Below are 19,359 nucleotides of genomic sequence, written 5' to 3'. Positions count from 1 at the left end.
CACACTCGTACCTGGATTCTGCTCTACCAGTGCTAGAATTTCTTCTTCTGCTCTAGGAGTGGATACCGACCTTGGTCTTCCGGATAAATGGCACTGTTTGCTCAAGGAACCGGTATCACGCAATCTTTGGTGAATTCTTCCAAACATGCGTTGTGAAGGAATCTGGCGATTTGGATAAGCGTCAACATAAAGACGTCGCGCTTCGGTGGCGTTCCCATTAGCACGACCATACATGAAATGCATGTCTGTTAATTCTGCGTTAGAGTAACCAGCCATAGCGAAAGAAAACTTGTGCACTGAGAACAACTGTCAAATACGTACTGTTTATTTCACTAAACATCAACCAACTATTATAAGAAAATACACAACGTTTTTGCAAAATAAAAAAAGGGGCTAAAAAACGTAAAACATTCCATATCTCCGCAACCGTTACTTTGCGGACCCATGTTTATTGAGACTTTTCTGCTTATTTTGGTTCATACTATTACCTCCTTAAATATTTTACACTCTTTTTGTAACACCCTGTATAACAGTAGTTTACCCATATTTGAAGAGAAAATGTGGTCAACATATTCTTCAAACACATTTAATATGTTTTTTTCTGAAACTGCTAATATTATGTTTGGCCATTCCTTTTTTATAAATGCATTTATTATTAGCTAGTAATAAAGATACCAAACTTAAATTGTTATAAATTAGAGATATTGCGGCTCAGTTAATTTTGAGTTTCTGAAAATGACCTTAACCTATTATGTAGGTTTACTTTATTGGCAATTGATTCTCCATATTTGACCTTGAACTGACCTTAACCCAGACCTGATCGGTTTGATTCGGATGGGATTCGGATTGTTGCAACACGTCAGCATGGTCTTATTCCTCCTCTATCGTCTGGTTTTAACTGGACTTGGTTACGTGTTTCACTGTAAGCCCTAAATGGAACACCCTGTCGTCGTCGTGTCGTCGTTGTGTTTTAATTAATTTGATATTAAACGAACCGAATATCTTACATCCCACTAGACATATCAGTGGAAGCTAAATATCTGATAAAGAATTTACAAAGTTCCAATTTCATTCAGCCGATACGTCTATTCTTGTCGATTCCATAATAACATTTTTGTTGCTGTTTCCTGGTTTGAAAATGACGATTCTATATTTGTAGAAGGAAACAGGAAATACATTTATTCTGTTAATGACAAGCACGTGGCGTACCTACACATTCCTTTTTACCCGGCTTATTATTTAAAATATGTCGATTCGAATAATTTTACCGCAAAATATTTTAGATTGCAGCAATTTATATTTCTAAGTACCTCCCTGATTTATGAAAATCTGAATTTTTATTACCAGAATTTAAGTAATTGATTTCTGTTATTTACAACCCATAAAATTTGCTATGCCGCGAGCCATTTTACCATTTTTAAGCTATCAAATATATTTTACATCTACAGGGTCATTAATAAAGTATTTACATATCCCTCGAGATGCGTTTTTGCTGGAAACGACTGAAGATAATTCAGTTTTAAAAACGGTGTTCCAAAAGTAAAGCAGGATTTGAATTATGCGCCATTTTCATTTCGAAAAGTTGGCAGCATTGTGCAGGGTTACATGTTTTAGTAAACACAAATTGAAGCTCTATACGCCGAATGAGCGAGTGAAGATTGTGAACACTTACTATAAGTTCGGAGAGTGTGTAACTGAGACTGTGCTCACCCTTTTTGTATAAAACTTTCGTACAGACTTTGGCAGATAGTAGAATTACTAGTACATAGCATTCATTTAAATATGTTGCATTTTCTGGTACCTAAATTGGAAAGTGGAACACATGATACTTTTACGGCTGGTATTGCAAGAACTACCCTCCTCGAATGCCTATTTATGTTACTTTTTAATTAATTTTTAAGAATTTCCTGTCACTGAATGTTAAACTGGAGTTAAAAAACAAATATTAATATTATTATTACTGTTATTAAAAAAATAAATATATTGAAAACTTCAAAACGATGCAGCAAGCCATCACTTTCTATAGTTCACTGGCACTCTCGTATCGAGTAAAAGAAACACTCATTCAATTCAAGCGTATAAGTTTTTATAACGCGAGGTAAATTTCCGTTTTCACTTTTTGGCTATTTGTGCCCTGTGTCACGATTTTGGGTAACGATAAGTGCTGAGTGGTCGATGTAAAATGGGAAGTGTACATTTACCTAAGTGGTTCTATACCTTCTTTATGACTCCATTACCATCGTGTTATTTTCGAACTAACCTTCTCTACGGGAAATTCATATAAAATTATATAAAGAGTGGGCAAATGAAAACGAAACAGAGCCATTTTCAGGAACTGCGTCAAGATTGTAGAAAAACGCTCAGACCCGTCGATTTTAGATTAAAGGGGGACATTCTTTGCTGGTATTTTTGACTCCGCCACTTTCACCCCCAAGCAAGGGTAAGCATAACCCCAAAATATTTAAATGGCGTTGGGGGTTGAGTAATATTTCTTTTGAAAGCTCTTACATTTCTCTTTACAACAGACTTTAAATTTTATAATTCCGCCCAATATTTATGAAGAATTTTGATTTTAAAGTTGAAACTTATGTACAAACAATTAATTAGTAACGGTAAAAATGTCAGTCATTCGAGTTAAGTACGCCAATGGTATAAATTTAGTATTTCTTGCGTTACATTGGTCTTTTGGCGATTTGTTATCACTTTCGTAAAAAAAATTGTAAACAACATAAATGAATGCTATACAAGACGCAATGAACGTAAAATTAGTGGATTCCAAATTATTTTCTAGTATTATTTGGAAGCGTTGGTTAGTAGTTTATTTAACATAATTGTGTTTTTGAAAATTAAACACTATGGTTTATTCCATTACGGAAAGGGTAGATACCATTTCGCTTTACTTTATGAACAATAAATGTGCGAATAGAAGCTATTTAATGAACAACATCAAGATCGACATGTCAGGAGGAAATATGTTCTAGTCAGTAAAAAAATTTCAAGAGACAGGGAACGTAGCCAATAAAAAACGAGAAATTGAAAAACCTATAGTTAATGAAGCTAGTGAAGTTGCAGTTTTGGAACAAGTTCATCTTGATCCTACATTAAGTACGAGGCATTCCATCCATCCAAAATACATTCAGTTCAGGATCTGATGAATGTAATTTTTTCTTAAACGGGACGGTAAATCGTCACAATTGCCGCTATTGGTCAGATTCAAACCCAAGAGTTTTTCACGAGGTGCAACCGGAAAAATTAAATGTATGGGCTGAAATTTTCGGTGACCGGCTGGTGGGTCCTTTTTTTCTACCTGATAATTTGACTGGCCAAATGTATTTGCAATTACTGGAAAACGCTATTGACCCTGCCTTGACTGATATTATTGAAAATGTTCCAGAGTATGATAAAGATCATTTGATTTTTCAACAGGACGGTGCTCCTCCGCATTATGCGTTAATTGTCCGTCAGTATTTGGACCAACGTTTTCTACGGAATTGGATTGGGAGAAGAGGCAGCATTGAGTGGCCTCCACGATCACCGGATTTATCGCCCCTTGATTTCTTTTTGTGGGGATACCTAAAAAGTAAAATCTATAAAACACAGCCAGCGTCGCTGGAAGATTTGCGTCAAAGAATCGTCGACGAATGCCGTCGAATCACTCCGGAAATGCTTCGGAATGTGCGCGAACGTTTCGAACAAAATCTTTATTCTTGTATGGAAGCGGGCGGTCATCAGTTTGAACATTTAATCAACTAAGTTGTAAGTAAGCAACTAAACATAATTTAAATTTTAAAATGTAAGTATTGGGCGGAATTATAAAATTTAAAGTAAATAAATAATAAATATTACTCAACCGCCAATGCCATTTAAATATTTTGGGGTGATGATTACCCTTGCTTGGGGGTGAAAGTGGCTGAGTCAAAAATACCAGCAAAGAATGTCCCCCTATAATCTAAAATCGACGAGTCTGAGCGTTTTTCTACAATCTTGACGCAGTTCCTAAAAATGGCTCTGTTTCGTTTTCATTTGGCCACCCTGTATTTTAAGCGTCTTTAGGAAAGTTATAGTTATAATTATTGTGAATAATTATAACGAATAAAACGGACCTAGAAAGATTTAAACCAGAAGCCAGGCTATACTTATTCGGATTAGAATTGCTCTCAATCATCGCTTCAGGTTTTCGAGATATCCAAACCTAAAAGTGGTAAAACCTATATTTGAGGTTATGTTACATCACGAGGTAAATTTTCTCCACAAAACAGAAAATACAGATAAAACTATAATTCTTACTTTTACAAAAGTCCTATCTGTTGTAAAAATATGACATTTGGTTTAAATGCACAACATATACCCGTTTGATAATATAATACCAACGAAATTTTAGGAGATAGGTGGATAGGAACAAACAGACCGATCAGATGGCCGCCTAGGTTACCTGATTTGAGTCCGTTGGACGTTTTCCTTTGGGGTTTTCTAAAAGACATTATATTTAAAATTCCTTTTAATAATATTTTAAATACCTATACATTTAATGAATGCTACCCGATGCGTTGCCAGAAGATGCGTGAAATATGTGACAGTTGAGGGACGGCAATTTGAACATTTAGCTATCATTTTTGAAAGTTTTTATTGATGTAGGTACTTACTATTGTTTAATTTACGTTTAATATTGTAACTTCAGTTGAAGTGGAATAAAAATTTGAAAACTCTGTCTTTTCTTATCTGTAATATATATTTTAAATAAACGTCATATTTTTACAACAGATATGAGTTTTGTAAAAGTAAGAATTATAGTTTTGTATGTATTTTCATAGCCAGCCATATTAAAATGTAAAAAAGGATCGAATTTATATATAAAACACCCCGTATCTTCTGTGTTTGGAAAAATAACTATAGCATGTGGTATATTGCTGAAAAGCAAAAAAAAATCTCCATTTTTTTAGGTCATAACCAGCTACGATTTCCATTTAAAAAATTATAACTTTGGGTCATAACTCCGGAATCTTAAGACCTACTAAAAATCTAATACCGGCATTCAATTCTACGCCAAAGAATTAGTCTTGAGCAGTTTTCACTTTAACTCTAACTTATTTAACAGCTGAGATACAGACATGTTCAAAAGTGTCACAATAACGAGAAACGCCCTGTAACTCAGAAACAAATGAAGATAGCAAATTTCTGATTTGACAATCGAGTTTGCCATGAAAATCAAACTCGAGAACGTGGTGTCAGATTTATCATATCTTTAGTAGTTTCTGAGATACCCTGAAATCCCATCGAAAATGGACCAGCCTGTACTGAAAGTACTACTCTTTTCTTCAAGATCGATTTTCAAATTCTCAATAAAATTGATTAGTTTGGTGTATACGTCGATATTCTGAAATTGATTGTAAAATGTAGAAATAGTAAGACCCTTTTAGAACAACAAGAATACAAGATATTTGATACCACAAACATGAATATTTTCCCTCAATCTGGTGTGGACAGAAATTGAGATATTGTTAAGTGTGATATGAGTGAAATTTCACAAATTTTTTATAGGATTCGAGGGTCACTGGGAATAGAAGTTTTCCGGTTATGCCTATTTGCAACAAAATACTTTGTACGTATTAAAAGACATGCATTTGTTAAAATAAAACTACTTCTAACAATACAGTATCAACTAAAGAAAATTCTGTTTAGTTAGCTGTCTCGACTTGTTAAAAAACGTAAGTGATGTGTTTCGTATACATTATACCCCTAGAAGTGCCTTATCCGTGTGTATCTGTTTTTGACATATCCCTTAAAAGCCCTTCAAAGTGAATTCATATTTCTAATGGAAAACAGCGGACAGATCGATTTTCTGGAATAATAATGCCTTCCTTGTACGCACATAAAATCACGTAGGCAAGGCAGGCAATAATAAATTCAGGGGAATATATTAATATTTATTATAATTTATTCTTATACGTATATTCTTCGACTTGGCTCAAATTTGTAAATAATAACAAATTCTCATATCCCATCCCTACACTGTAAATGCAAAAATGTTGTATTTAGCCAAATGATGCAACAGAAAATAGCAACGTTTTTACTTATCGCCTTCTTGCACCAAGATCTTCAAGTGTATAATCTTTGCAGGCTGCACAAACGAGCTGCTACTCTCACATCAACGAAACTGATGTACATTTCACAGGAAATATGTACAAACTATAGAAGTTCCGGTTATTAAAGTCGTATTTCAATGTTTTTTTTAATTAAAAATGTTGTACACAAATTGCCTTTCAAATATTGATAAAACAAAATTTAGCGTTCTAGATTAAGATGTGTGGAATTAAATATAGGTGTTTTATACCAAGAGAATCTGGTTTAGAATCCAATTTTAGGCAAAAAAGTTTTTTTCCTATGGGCTTTTTCAGATATCAAAGATGACCGTTTCCATGAATTTCAGATTTTACAAAAAGTAACAGTAGGATATGCAAAATCATTTAATCCACGTAAGGCTTATACAAAATGAAAACATTATTTTTCATTAAAGGTTATATTCGAACAGTGCACCGCCAACCTCGATGCATACCTGGCAACGCCGAAACAAATGAATTAGTAATTTCAATAAGATCTTAATCAATATGAATTTCATGTGCAGCATTCATATTCCTATTTTGCAAATGTTCTTCATTATTTATTTCCTCTTAATACACTATTTGTTTTGAGAGGACCGCCTAGCCGGGTGTCTTGGACGGTGGATTTCGATCTGCCGAGGTAAGCATCACGGACGCAGGCTGGAATTTGGAGGGGTGACCTAAGGCAGGCTCGGGGTCGTGGCTGTGGCAGCCTACCAGAGACCTGGGTCGCGCAACATTTTCCGAATGCGTGTGGTCCCCGATAAATGGTAATGAAAACAGAGCAAAGAAAATCTCTGTAACTCAAGACCATGCTATCATACATAAACTGTACGAGACTTTGCCACCAAGCCACCCGTGTAGTAAATAGGATGGTTTGAAGAAAAGTACTCGAGTAATGAAGGAGGGTGTACAAGGGGCCTAATAAGGCCTAAGTGCTGTGGTGGATAAACAATTCCACTACCCTCTGACATACATACATACATACATACTGTTTGTTTTATGCTACCCCAGGCGTAGATTATCCAGTGGATTAAGATTTGGCGTTCTAGCAGATCTTAATCCATTAAAACCATACTTTAACCATTCTACCACATTTTCTTCATTAAAAAATACAGTTTACTCTAAAGAAACAATATTAGGAATGAATAAATAATCATTACAAAAGTAAAGAAGGGAATATCATGTAATATTTTAAATCCAAAACTATAATATAAAAAAGCTGACTTCAAATTAAATATAAATATTTGTTAGAAGTAAATCTAATCAGAACTGCAGTTAGTGCAAATAAAATAATAACTGTGTTGCATGCGACATCAAATATACAGGGCGTCTATTAAAACATTTCATTATTAGATTCTACGTTGAAAAAAGAATGAGGGTAGTTCAAATAAAAATTGTTTGATAGACGTCTCCTTTATACAACAGAATGTTAAAAAAATTAAACCCACACTAAAAAAATTTCACTCAATTTTACTGAATAAATTATCAATTTCTGTCCACACTTAATTGAGTGAAATTTTCACTCTATTGGTATAAGTACAACTGAGTGAAACTATTGCATCAGAAATAAGTGAGTTTTACTCAAATCCAAGTTACTGCTAGCTATCAATTGAGCGACTTTTGATTCTATTCTGAGCATATAAAACCAATTTGGAGTTGACTTTTTCTCTAATGCGTTTTAAATTTAACTATTATTGAGTCATTTTTACTCAGACTTGGTTTTTAATTAATTAAATATTTTTACACTCAATATTTAGTTAATTAAAAAACAAATCTGAGTAAAAAATGACTAAATAACAATTAAATTTAAATTAAATTAGAAAAAAGTCAACTCTAAATTGGTTTTATATACTCGGAATAGAGTCAAAAGTTGCTCAATTGATAGTTAGCAGTAACTTGGATTTGAGTAAAATTCACTCATTTCTGATGCAATAGTTTCACTCAGTTGTACTCATATTAATAGAGTGAAAATTTCACTCAATAGGATATAAATTGATACATTATTGAGTAAAATTGAGTAAAATTTCAGTGAAATTTTTTTACAGGGAAGGTTAGATGGATTTATCTCGGATGATAAGAAGGCTAATGAATTAAATAGTAATGTGTAAGCACATTAATAGTAATCTGAAAATATGTCTTAAAAATAGCTTAGTTTTGATAAACCTATCGGTGGCAATTGTTCACATTGTTCTCTTTTGTTTCCTTTATCTGTTTCGTCCTTTGTTATTGTACTTGTAAAATCTATTACAATAAACTTCGTAGAAAAGAATTACTACAATAGCAATAACGTTTATAGTACTCTTCTATAAATAAAGTAGTAATGTGTGAAAATCGTAACGGTATTTGTTTAAATCCCGCGTTAAAATATTTGCTTTAAACTGTGTGTTCCAGCCAAAGTAAACTTGGTTACTTTTATGTGTCGACCCATTCAATGAAGATAGCACTGCAAACTTTTTGATCAATTCAATTTCACGAATATAGTAGTTGAACTCTTAACATGATAAAAAAGTTTTGTCGTCTTTACTGATTTCTTAACTTTTTGGTACACATAAATCTGAAACGCTTTACCATTATTTTACACAATGGAGAACGGAAATATTTACTTGAAAGTAGACAGATTTATATCTACTCGCCACATCGGATTAATTTCACTCAATTTTACTCAATAATATATCAATTTCTTTCCACACCCGATTGAGTGAAATTTTTATTCAATTAGTGAGTACAACTGAGTGAAACTATTGTATCAGAAATGAGTGAGATTTACTTAAATTCGAGATTGTGCTAACTATCAATTGAGCGACTTTTGACTCTATTCTGAGCATATAAAACCATTTTAGAGTTGACTTTTTCTCTAATATGATTTAAATTTAATTATTATTGAGACATTTTTTACTCAGGCTTGGTTTTTAATTAAATAAATATTGAGTGCAAAAATAAATCACTCATAAATTGGGATATACGGTGTTGAAATTAATTAGACGCATCGTGTTCTGCAAATGATGAACTTTCAAATTAAGAGAGATATTGTAAAAATAATATCTCAAATATACATTTTTTTTTAGTATATATTAACCCTTGAAGTTAAGATATGAAAATCGGTATTTTGTAACAACTTTTTTGTAATTTATTAAATGGTAAAAGCCATTTTATTTGAAATTAGGTCTACTTATGTGTACAATTTGCTTAATAAATGCTTCTATATTATTAACGTTTGGAGTGGTTCTGCGCCACTTTATATTTTCTTGAGATTTAAATTTAAATATCATTGTCATAAACTATTAAACAGTCATGGTGGTTTCAACACAAGAGATAAATAAATTGCCATAACCTACATTGTACGTTACAAATACGTAATTATAGATAACAATTTAACTATCAGTTTATTGAGCCAAATATTAATCAAGACTTAATATATTGTCTTCAATTATTGTAATTACATAACTGCATTTAAAAATGCAATTTTCACTAGAATAACTAGATAAACCGATACTTCTCCAACTCCAAAGCACACCATACGCTATACTGCCATCCACCACGCCACAGTCACGAGATCACGGTCCATAAAGAGACGGTCGCCGCATAAGTCAATCAGCCAATAAAAAACAAATATGTCACCAAATACCTCAGTTTATCTTCGTTCAACTGTCATCTCTTTCTAACTCATTGCATTTCCCATAAGAAAATAGGAGGCAAATTTAAAATTGTCACTTTTCTTGTACCACGCTCCTTTTAACATAAAATAATAAATTTAATCAGTTATGATTATGGTTAATTAACAGGTATTTTGAGTCTAAAATATTACCTTTATATACAAACTGAACCATTAGAATTTGGAAATAAATGGATGAAATGTGAAATTGTCTTGAATCACGATAGGTCACCATTTTTGGCGTTTGGTTACATAATTAACCTAAAATTTATGTTAATTTTATTACAGATATCTATTAATATCCATAAACTCTAATAAAATGAAGAGGGGAAGTGAATATATAAACAATTTAGACCTATCTTAATATTCTCTTGGCTCCAAAATAAAAACAGTGTACAGTTTATATGTTATTGTATCTGCTTTTGTCTTTACTAAATTTCAAATAACTTACCAAAGTACTTTATAGGGCTGCAACATAATTTATTTTTGTACTTACCAACTACAGTTTTACAGTTGATGTTCCGAATTAAAAAATTCCTAAGTAAACTATACAGTAGTTTTTAGCTTTGAGTTTTTTTCGGCGTTCGTAGTTAAATGGACTATGGAGGAATAAAAAGAAAGGAAGAAGAGGAAAAGTTAATCACACAGAAATTTTGACATAACATTTAATTTTAAGAAAAATTGTCAAGTTTACAAAAATATTAAAATCACATTTCAATAGATACTTAAAATTTCCAATCGCTTTTCTAACAATCACATCAATTTGTTATACAACAATAACATTAAATTTAGTCCTTTTGAAGTGAATACAATCAGTTAAACTAGAAATTTAACATTTAACCTGTTTTCTTTAGGTCTTTTTCTTGATGATAAACTTAATAGCTCTGCTTGAAGATCGCGTTCAAAGTTTGAGTCTTCAAAATGTGTACTACAAATATGTCCAGTTATATGATTAAACAAATCGCGTCTTTTGCACCGTTCCACACATATCTTTCTAAGTTTTTATCCTTAGGAAACACATTTACATAAAGTTTTTAAATTTTCTTGTTTAGCACTGTAAAAATTATTATTGCAAATTGCAACACTACACCTCACATCAATGATAATGCTTTTCCACAATGTCTTAAAATATCGAAAGTCGTCCCGATACATAAAACAGATAATGTCAATGATCCATCGAACTACAGACCTATTTCTGTTGTGCCTGTGCTGGCTAAAATATTCGAGAATATATTGAATGTCCAAATTGTAACTTATTTTCCATCAAATAAACTTTTTAACTGTCATCAAAAGGGTTTCGAAATAACTTATCAACTACTTTGGCCATTGATTATTTAACATCAATTATAAATGTTGGTTTTGAGGATGGTGAGTTTGTTGTTTCCCAATTTCTAGACTTAACAAAGGCATTCGACTGTGTGTCGCATAATATCCTTATAAATAAATTATATTTTTATGGTTTCTCAGGAGAAAGTACAAAATTAGTGGAATCCTATTTAAATGATAGAGTTCAATATGTTCAATAGAACGGTGTTAAGTCTGGTTTAAAGAATATTATTCATGGTGTGCCCCAGGGCTCAGTATTGGGCCCTCTGCTATTTTTAATTTACATAAACGACTTTCCAATTTTTTTAGATGGAAATATTAATAGTGTGTTATTTGCTGACGATACTAATATAACTTATCGAAATAAAGACTTAGTTTTATCAACAGAGAAATCACCTCAAATTCAGTCAAGGGCAAGTGATTGGTTTGCTTCTAATAACTTGAGTTTGAACAAGTCGAAAACGGTGACTATCGTTTTTACCCTACGAAGTGGAGAACATTTAAATAATCCAGATTTTGTTAAATTCTTAGGAATATACCTAGACTCTAAATTGTTATGGGACCAACATGTCAATTATATTTGTTCCAAAATATTAAAGCATCTATATTTGCTCCGTACTCTTTCATATAAAGTATCCAGAAATATTTTAATAACAGTATATCATAGTCGCATTCACTCTGTTTAGTCTTATGCAATCCTTGTTTGGGATCACGCCCCCTCGAACCGGCAAGTGTTTTCATAACAGAGAAAGGCTATCAGGGTGATATCGGGCTTAAACTATAGAGATGACTGCAGAGATCAGTTTATTGAATTGAATATACTCACATTCCCATGGACTTATATATTCCACTGTATTATGTATGTTAAAAACAATATGAGTCATTTAGCTGTAATCATGAAATTCACACTTATAATACCCGCAATAGGAACTACCTCTCAAATAAACATCGAAGACTAACTAGAACACGAAATGGTACAGGATATTGTGGTTTAAAATTCTTTAATGCTCTCCCTGATTATGTAAGGATTTTAAATATAAATACTTTAAAAAAAAAGAATTAAGAATTATTTATTGAGAAACGCTTTTTATGATTTTAATCAGTTTTTATCAAGTGACTTACACAATATTTAATTTGTTAGTTTTAACTATTTCTTTGTTCTTATCATGTGTACCTATCTACATGTATTGTTTTGTATGTTTGTAGTATTTTTAATAATATTGTTAATCTGTAACTTTTTTATATTGATTTTACCTATCTTTGTTTATTTTTTATATAGTAAGTGATCCCAGCGTACTAAGTTATGTTCTTTTCCTTTCTTTTGACGTGTGTAAACACTGGTGTGTATCGACATGAATTGAAATAAATAAATAAATAATATTGAGTGAAATTTACCTACTCAATAATTTCATTGAATGGAACCTTTATTGCTTTCACTCACACCGATTTTTTTTTTACAGTGTACTGTATAACGCAAATGAAATGCTCGCCAAGTTTTTTGAAAATTTTTAGCTTTGTATCATGGCACTTTAAAGCATTCTTTTTTTTAACCGATGATCGTAAAACTTTATTTAATTTTTTCAGTGTCTTCCAGTTGTATAGGGAGCTCAGAATATTTCCTTTCTCGCCCATTAATTAAACATATCACAACTCAATTTTAGGTGCTTACACTGAGAGAAACATTAGTTTGCATTAATTTATTCTCGTTTGTCATAAACTAATCCTAGGTTTGAATACAGTCTAGGATATGTAGCATTAATGATAACTTCAAGGTCATATCTATCAATCCCAACAAAAGCATTTGCTTTCTGGAAATTGTTCGAAGTGTTGCCGAATTTATTTATCAACCTAAAAACGCACTTTTTTCTATACCCTTTTTCTCTACTGGTTTGAAGATTAATGATTTTCAAAAATTTTAAAAATGGGGTAAAAATAAAGCACTACCTCTTACGCAACAGTTGAATAATACTACATAAATTAGGATTCAGTAAGTTTAAATTTATAGTATGAATAAGATGTCTCTAGAGAATTTTAAGGTATCGCAAGAAACGTGGTGTCTACCATATCCTTTTATTTTCGCTACAAAGATTGTACATTGTAAACAAAATTTCACTCAAATTCACTCAGTTTTACTCAATAATGTATCAGTAACCGGAATAACAGACACTTGTCCGGCATTATACGCCATACACAACGCCACAAGATGGCCTAATAGGAACGATGGGAATAGACAAAGACAACGCACGACAACCATAGATTGGGATGGGCTCACTCAATAATGAGGACATTTACTCCAATTTAGCTTCAAGTGCACCAAATACGAGTTTATCTGTAGAGTTTATTTAACGGGTACCTATATTTATATGAAAGTTTTGTTTTAGTTGAAATATTATCACAAATGAGTAAAATTATCAAAAAGCTCAATATTGCTTTCGCGCACAGCGATTTTTTTACAGTGTACAAACCGGTACAGTCTGTACAATAACTGTGGATATATAATTCAAAGAAAAGAATAAGCCAATAAAGTTCTGTTATCGGAATTACTGTAACAATTTACCGCGTCAGATGCATGCTTTGAAATTTTCCGCCAATGTTTTGCTACCTCGGGTATCGAATGCGGTTAATTCCAAGAAAGTGACGCAGGGCTCTTCTTGGCATTATATCTCAACAAATATCGTACGGATTGTATTTTGATGCTTCCTGGAAATATCCAGAGACAACCCGTGTAATTAGTAGAATCCAAAACTAAAACAGCGTATGAACGTCATTCGTGGTAAAAGTTCCTCGAGGAAATAATGACTGCAGCTTCCAATAATTCCGATGCACTCTTTCAGCCAGTCATCCTCTATATTAAAACGATATAATTTCTCTTATTGTTAGAATGGTGACTTCCAAGTTTGTCGCATCTGTTTACTACAAATTGAAAAGCTTTTGTATCGGTGTTGCTTTCCTTTTTTCCATTGTTATGTATTTCTGGGAGTTTTTATCGTATATCTGGAGTTGGGAGTAATATCCAAGAACTGCACTAACCAATACAGATCGATAATGTTGCTCCTTTGAAAGAATTATGTTGAGAAATTTGACATATGCAGTGAATTAAAAGCCCAATCTGTCATTTTATAAGCAATACATCAACATTTTCAAATGAAATGTAGCTTCCTCCCATGAAAATAAGACGAAAAATGTATATAATTATGGATCCGCCAATGCTTCCTTATTGAGATACAGGGTGTTAAATATTTCGAATAAGTTTGTTTCTCGGAACTGCATATACAGGGTTCATCAGTAAGTGGCCTATTAAACGTTTCGGAGGAACCAAACCCTGAAATTTTGTTTACGAGGGTTACCAGATATGTTCTCTTCAATGAAAATAATGCCATCAACGTAGCACTCCCGCTTTGGTTCCTCTAAAACGTTTAACAGGCCACTTACCGTGAACAACCCTTATACCAGATATACCAGAAGTAGGTGTTTTGCCCCCACCAGTGGCGTAGAAACAGAGAATTTATTTAATTTAGTTTTAATCTTTTATTTCTATTAATTTTTAAGTACCTAATTAGCCATTTTCGAGTTACTCTCACTTAAATGATCACTTTCCCGGAGACATAAAATGTTAAATCTGCAGCTGTAAATAAATAACAAGCCAGTAGAAATATTTTTAACAGTTTCTATAAGTTTAATTATAGATAGAATGATTAACTTATTAATTATTATTTCTGTATCAGGTCCGAGTAACAATTTCATTTATTTTCTCTCAATATTTAATGCAATCTATCTCGGTAAGAAAACATTTACGGAGCCATGTTTATCATCTAATTTTTATGACAGGAATACACTATTTATTATGGGAAGAGATTGATTCTTCTCTGGGTAAATATCTATCTTAACAAACGTAAAATAGCAAATCAGGTTCAAAATGTATTTTACTTAATGTCTATTTCGTAATAAAATAAAATATTTGAATGCTAATAACTTAAATTTAATGGAGCTTTAAAGCATTGTCACAAGCATATATTACTGTGGCAATTAACAAACTGCTTTAAAATGTGATTATAAAATTTGCACTTACAATTAGTACAAATGTTTGCGTATTTTCTTTAATCATTTAGGCTCAAATTCATAGATCTCACTAAAGTTCTACTCACACTTATCTCATACTAAACCCTAATCGTTTTCATAGACAATTCTACTTCTCTTAAATAGTACTCAAATTGCCCTCACAAATGATTGCTAGGTTAGTGACATATTAGTGGTGTCTGACGTGTGCTCATACGTTCCTAATTTATTAATTTTGTGATTTCATAATATTCTAGCAGTATATTTTACAAATAATTAAGTCCAGGTATTCAATAAAGGATATTCTGTACGTGAACGCTATTAAACCTAATTATTTTTTAGAAATTAGTTCTGTTACGTACACCATAAACTATTGCTTGCCACTCCTTCTACTCTGTATGAAGTACTTAGTAGGAAAAATGAACTAAATATGATTATTATTACTTGGGTTATCATGGTTTATAAGAGCATCGTTTTTACTTGGATAACACAGCCATACAAAAAAAGAAAAGTTGTCTGTACTTTTCATGCGACATATGTTATCTGTAGTATTTTTGCCTCCTGATCACGAATCCGGTGTCAGAATTGAGCTATCACATCACATGAATTTCCTAACCTTAAAAAACAGGTAAAAAATAGCAAAAATTCATGAAAAAGTGCTAGGAAAAATACAATTTTTTTTCTATTTTCAAATGTTCATTTATATAGATAAGATCCCACCCAACGTGAATCCGCGGTCAGAATTAATGGTTCTTTTTCTAACCTCAAAAAAAACGAGTCAATTAAGGTCAGATATAACAAATTTTCAAACAATAACAGATTCGCGCAAAATCTGGTATACCGGGATTTTCTGGGTCGCTGATCACGGATCCGAGGTCAATTTTGCAAAATTCAAAATGGCGGATCCAAGATAGCCGACCAAATTTTCAAAAAATAACAGAATCGAAGCAAATTTGTTATACGGAGGTTTTTGGGGTTACTGATTACGTATTCGAGGTCAGAATTATTGCGAAATTCATTTTGTAATATTTTACTTTATAACCCGAGTACCTAATCATGTGATAACTTACTTGTTTTCGGATATATCTTGTTCTTTTTTCTGTAAAAGATTCACGGGTTGAATTTTGTAAATCTGATCTCGGTTTCGTGATCAGTGATCAGACCTCGAAAACACCCGTATACCAAATTTGATGCGAATAAGGTGTATTAATTTAAGCCTAGAAACCTAACTCCTTATATTTTTAATATCAAATTTTAATTCTAAAGTAGTTTTCATTTTCAGAGAGGTGAAGGGATTACCATCGATATTGGTGCCGGAAATGTCACCTACATACCTATTGGAGGTAAGATATTATGTACATTTATTTTCTTCACTGTTTATAGCAATTGCCGTGTTCATTTACTCAACTTATTCCAATTGTGTTTTGGGCTTTCAATGGTAACATTATATTAGTAACGAAACTTTCCATTACACTGTAAAAAAATTTCACTCAAATTTCACTCAATTTTGAATGAAATTGAGTGAAATTTTCACTCTATTAATATGAGTACAACTGAGTGAAACTATTGCATCAGAAATGAGTGAGTTTTACACAAATCCGAGTTAATTACTGCTAAATATCAATTGAGTGACTTTTGACTCTTATCTGAGTATATAAAACTAATTTAGAGTTAACTTTTTCTCTAATATGATTTAAATTTAACTATTATTGAGGCATTTGTTACTCAGACTTGGTTTTTAATTAACTAAATATTGAGTGCAAAAATAAATCACTCATAAGTGATTAATTAGGATATACAGTGTTCCACAAATAACATCCACTTCTTATTTGTGGAAGGGCGAAATGGGCGGTGACTATTAGACGCCTTCATTATAGCCATCTTTCTCTATCGCACGGATTTCTATGACTTACTTTATCGCTCTCACGTAACGGCCGATGAACTATGGGGTCTTTCCGACCCTGTATGTCTGACAGCTTTCTTTCATGTTAGCTTTCCGATTAGACATGATATTACAATATTCTATATATGCAAACAAGAAAGTGCGCAACGATACTTTCAAAGTAGATGCTTCTGTGGAAATTCGTAAAAATGCGACTAAATTCTTACGCAAATAGATAAAAACAAAGTATTTGAAATTTTTACTTTATTTAGAAAGGCTTGGAATTATAAACCAATTATTTCTTATACATTTTAATAACTGAAAAAAAAAATAAAAAACAAAGGTCTTTTGCCATCAATAGGATGTGGATAAACAATATTTATTTATATTTTTTGTCTACTGAAAGATTGAATGTTTTCGTAGAATATCGATACCTTTCCTTAGAAGTGCAATTTAATTTTAATGTATTGAAATTATTGTGGTCTTTATCTTTATCCTCAATGAGATCTATATCATTTAACGAATGTTTATTTTCAAAAATATTTAAAGTGCTACAAACATTCTTTATTATTTTTTCCTATATTCTTTAAAATTAACTCTCGGTTCACTGTAAAGTGTTTTTATTATTTTTATTTATTATTTTCGTCTACAAAACTTCATATTCCAATGATGTTATGGTCCATTCTCCAACGAAACGACTTCAATTGACGACGTTACAGAGAATTGCAGCTATGGGGCACTGCCTTTGAGTACAGATGATGATATTTCCGAAAAACCAGTTTTACCAAGCTTAAAACTTTCAGCTCACAATAATCATTACCTCAAATATCTTGTTTTTAGTTTAGACATTTTATTAGGTCAAACATAATATATTTTTTAAATTTGAACCCATCTTGAGACAGTTAATAAAGTACAAATCTATAATAGTATCAAACCTTTTGTAACTAAACTGAACATTGCAGAAGCTGAAACAGAAGCAATAGATATAATTACAAAATTAAATTACTTATTTTCTTCTACAGTTTTTAATTTAATCTAAGTTTGACACACATTAAAATTATGACTGGAACGTGTACTTATTGCTAGCTGTTTTCACATTTATTTCTTATTGCTGCTTATCGAATGATATGATCGTTTAGAATTTATGATTCAAAAATAGTAAGTGACAACAATTTTATTGCCTATTCAAATCATTTTAAATGACTCATGGGCCATAAAATTAAAATTAGCATTCCTCACAGTTACATTAAAATTTGTCTTTCATAAAATATGACATAATATTTAACTAATCAATATTTTTATTTGTAAAATAACCTAAATAAAATGATAAATTTTGTTATCTTGTCTTTATTATTTATGGAGGTCAACATCTTATTCCGACGCTGCTTCAAGGGTGACGAATCATTTAAACCCATTGTGACCTTGATCTTGACCTCAAGGCCAAAGTTGTGATCACATCCGGATGTAAAATTTTCTGCTGAATCCATCCAAGGTTAAAAATAGGGAGTCCCATTTAAAATTTCGAAGTTGACCTTTAATTGACCTTCAAGGTGAGGTCAAGGTCAAATCCTAGGTAAGCATCTAGTTTCCCCCAGTGAACTGAACAACTCTTACTTTAGGCCATTTTTCGATTGCTGGCTTCTCTAACGAGATATTTACGTGTATCACCCGGTATATCGTAGTAAATGCTGACTTTTTAATACAGAGAAGGCAACAAGTATACACCTTTTACAGAAAATAAAGTGAAGTTTCATAAAATATTTCTGTTTTCTCAAAATCTCCACCGACAAAAAATAAATATTTAGATTATTTTTTGGTAAAAAAATAGAAATGTCAAAATAAAAAAAAATTGAATAGGTACCTATAAGTTATTCAGGAAACAAAATTTTACTAAAGTAACTTGATCTAAATCAGTTTATTTTTTTTCGACTCATTTTTGAATGAAGCAAACTTGAAGCAAAAATTTCCTAAAAATTTGTCACTCATGAGAATGAATATTTGTATATTTATGAGTAAAAAGCTGTATAAATGTGGAAAAAAAAGATCTGCAATAAAAATGTAATAAAATTGCTATTTAAACAATAGGAAATAGAGGCCTTCTCAAAATTAGACCGCTGTTGGCTTGAGTGAGCACGTGGTGCGTCAATAATTATTAATAACATAAAAAAATTGCAAATGACGTAACTTTACTGCTGAACATCATGATACCAAGTACGAAGTAATAAAATATGCTAGTTACAAGAAACATAAAATCTACCGGCGGGACGTAAAGAAAATTTTACGATCAATAAACAATAAACATCAAATGCATTGCTAATTCTTCGGATTTAAATTTGCATGAC

General features: G+C 31.8%; 1 protein-coding gene across 1 annotated transcript in view; it reads left to right on the top strand.

Annotated features, from left to right (window-relative positions):
- LOC108906859 overlaps positions 1-19,359 on the top strand; it is a 267,026-nt gene that overhangs the window by 124,561 nt on the left and 123,106 nt on the right. Inside the window, exon 2 of the mRNA XM_018710290.2 lies at positions 16,418-16,478. The gene's annotated coding sequence lies outside the window, so the exon portion shown is untranslated. The remainder of the gene's footprint in view (positions 1-16,417; positions 16,479-19,359) is intronic.

The sequence above is a fragment of the Anoplophora glabripennis genome, unplaced genomic scaffold (assembly GCF_000390285.2).
Source record: "Anoplophora glabripennis isolate ALB-LARVAE unplaced genomic scaffold, Agla_2.0 scaffold260, whole genome shotgun sequence".
Classification (NCBI taxonomy): Eukaryota; Metazoa; Arthropoda; class Insecta; order Coleoptera; family Cerambycidae; genus Anoplophora; species Anoplophora glabripennis.
The sequence above is the reverse complement of the archived record's forward strand: the minus strand, read 5'-3'. Positions and strand labels throughout refer to the sequence as shown.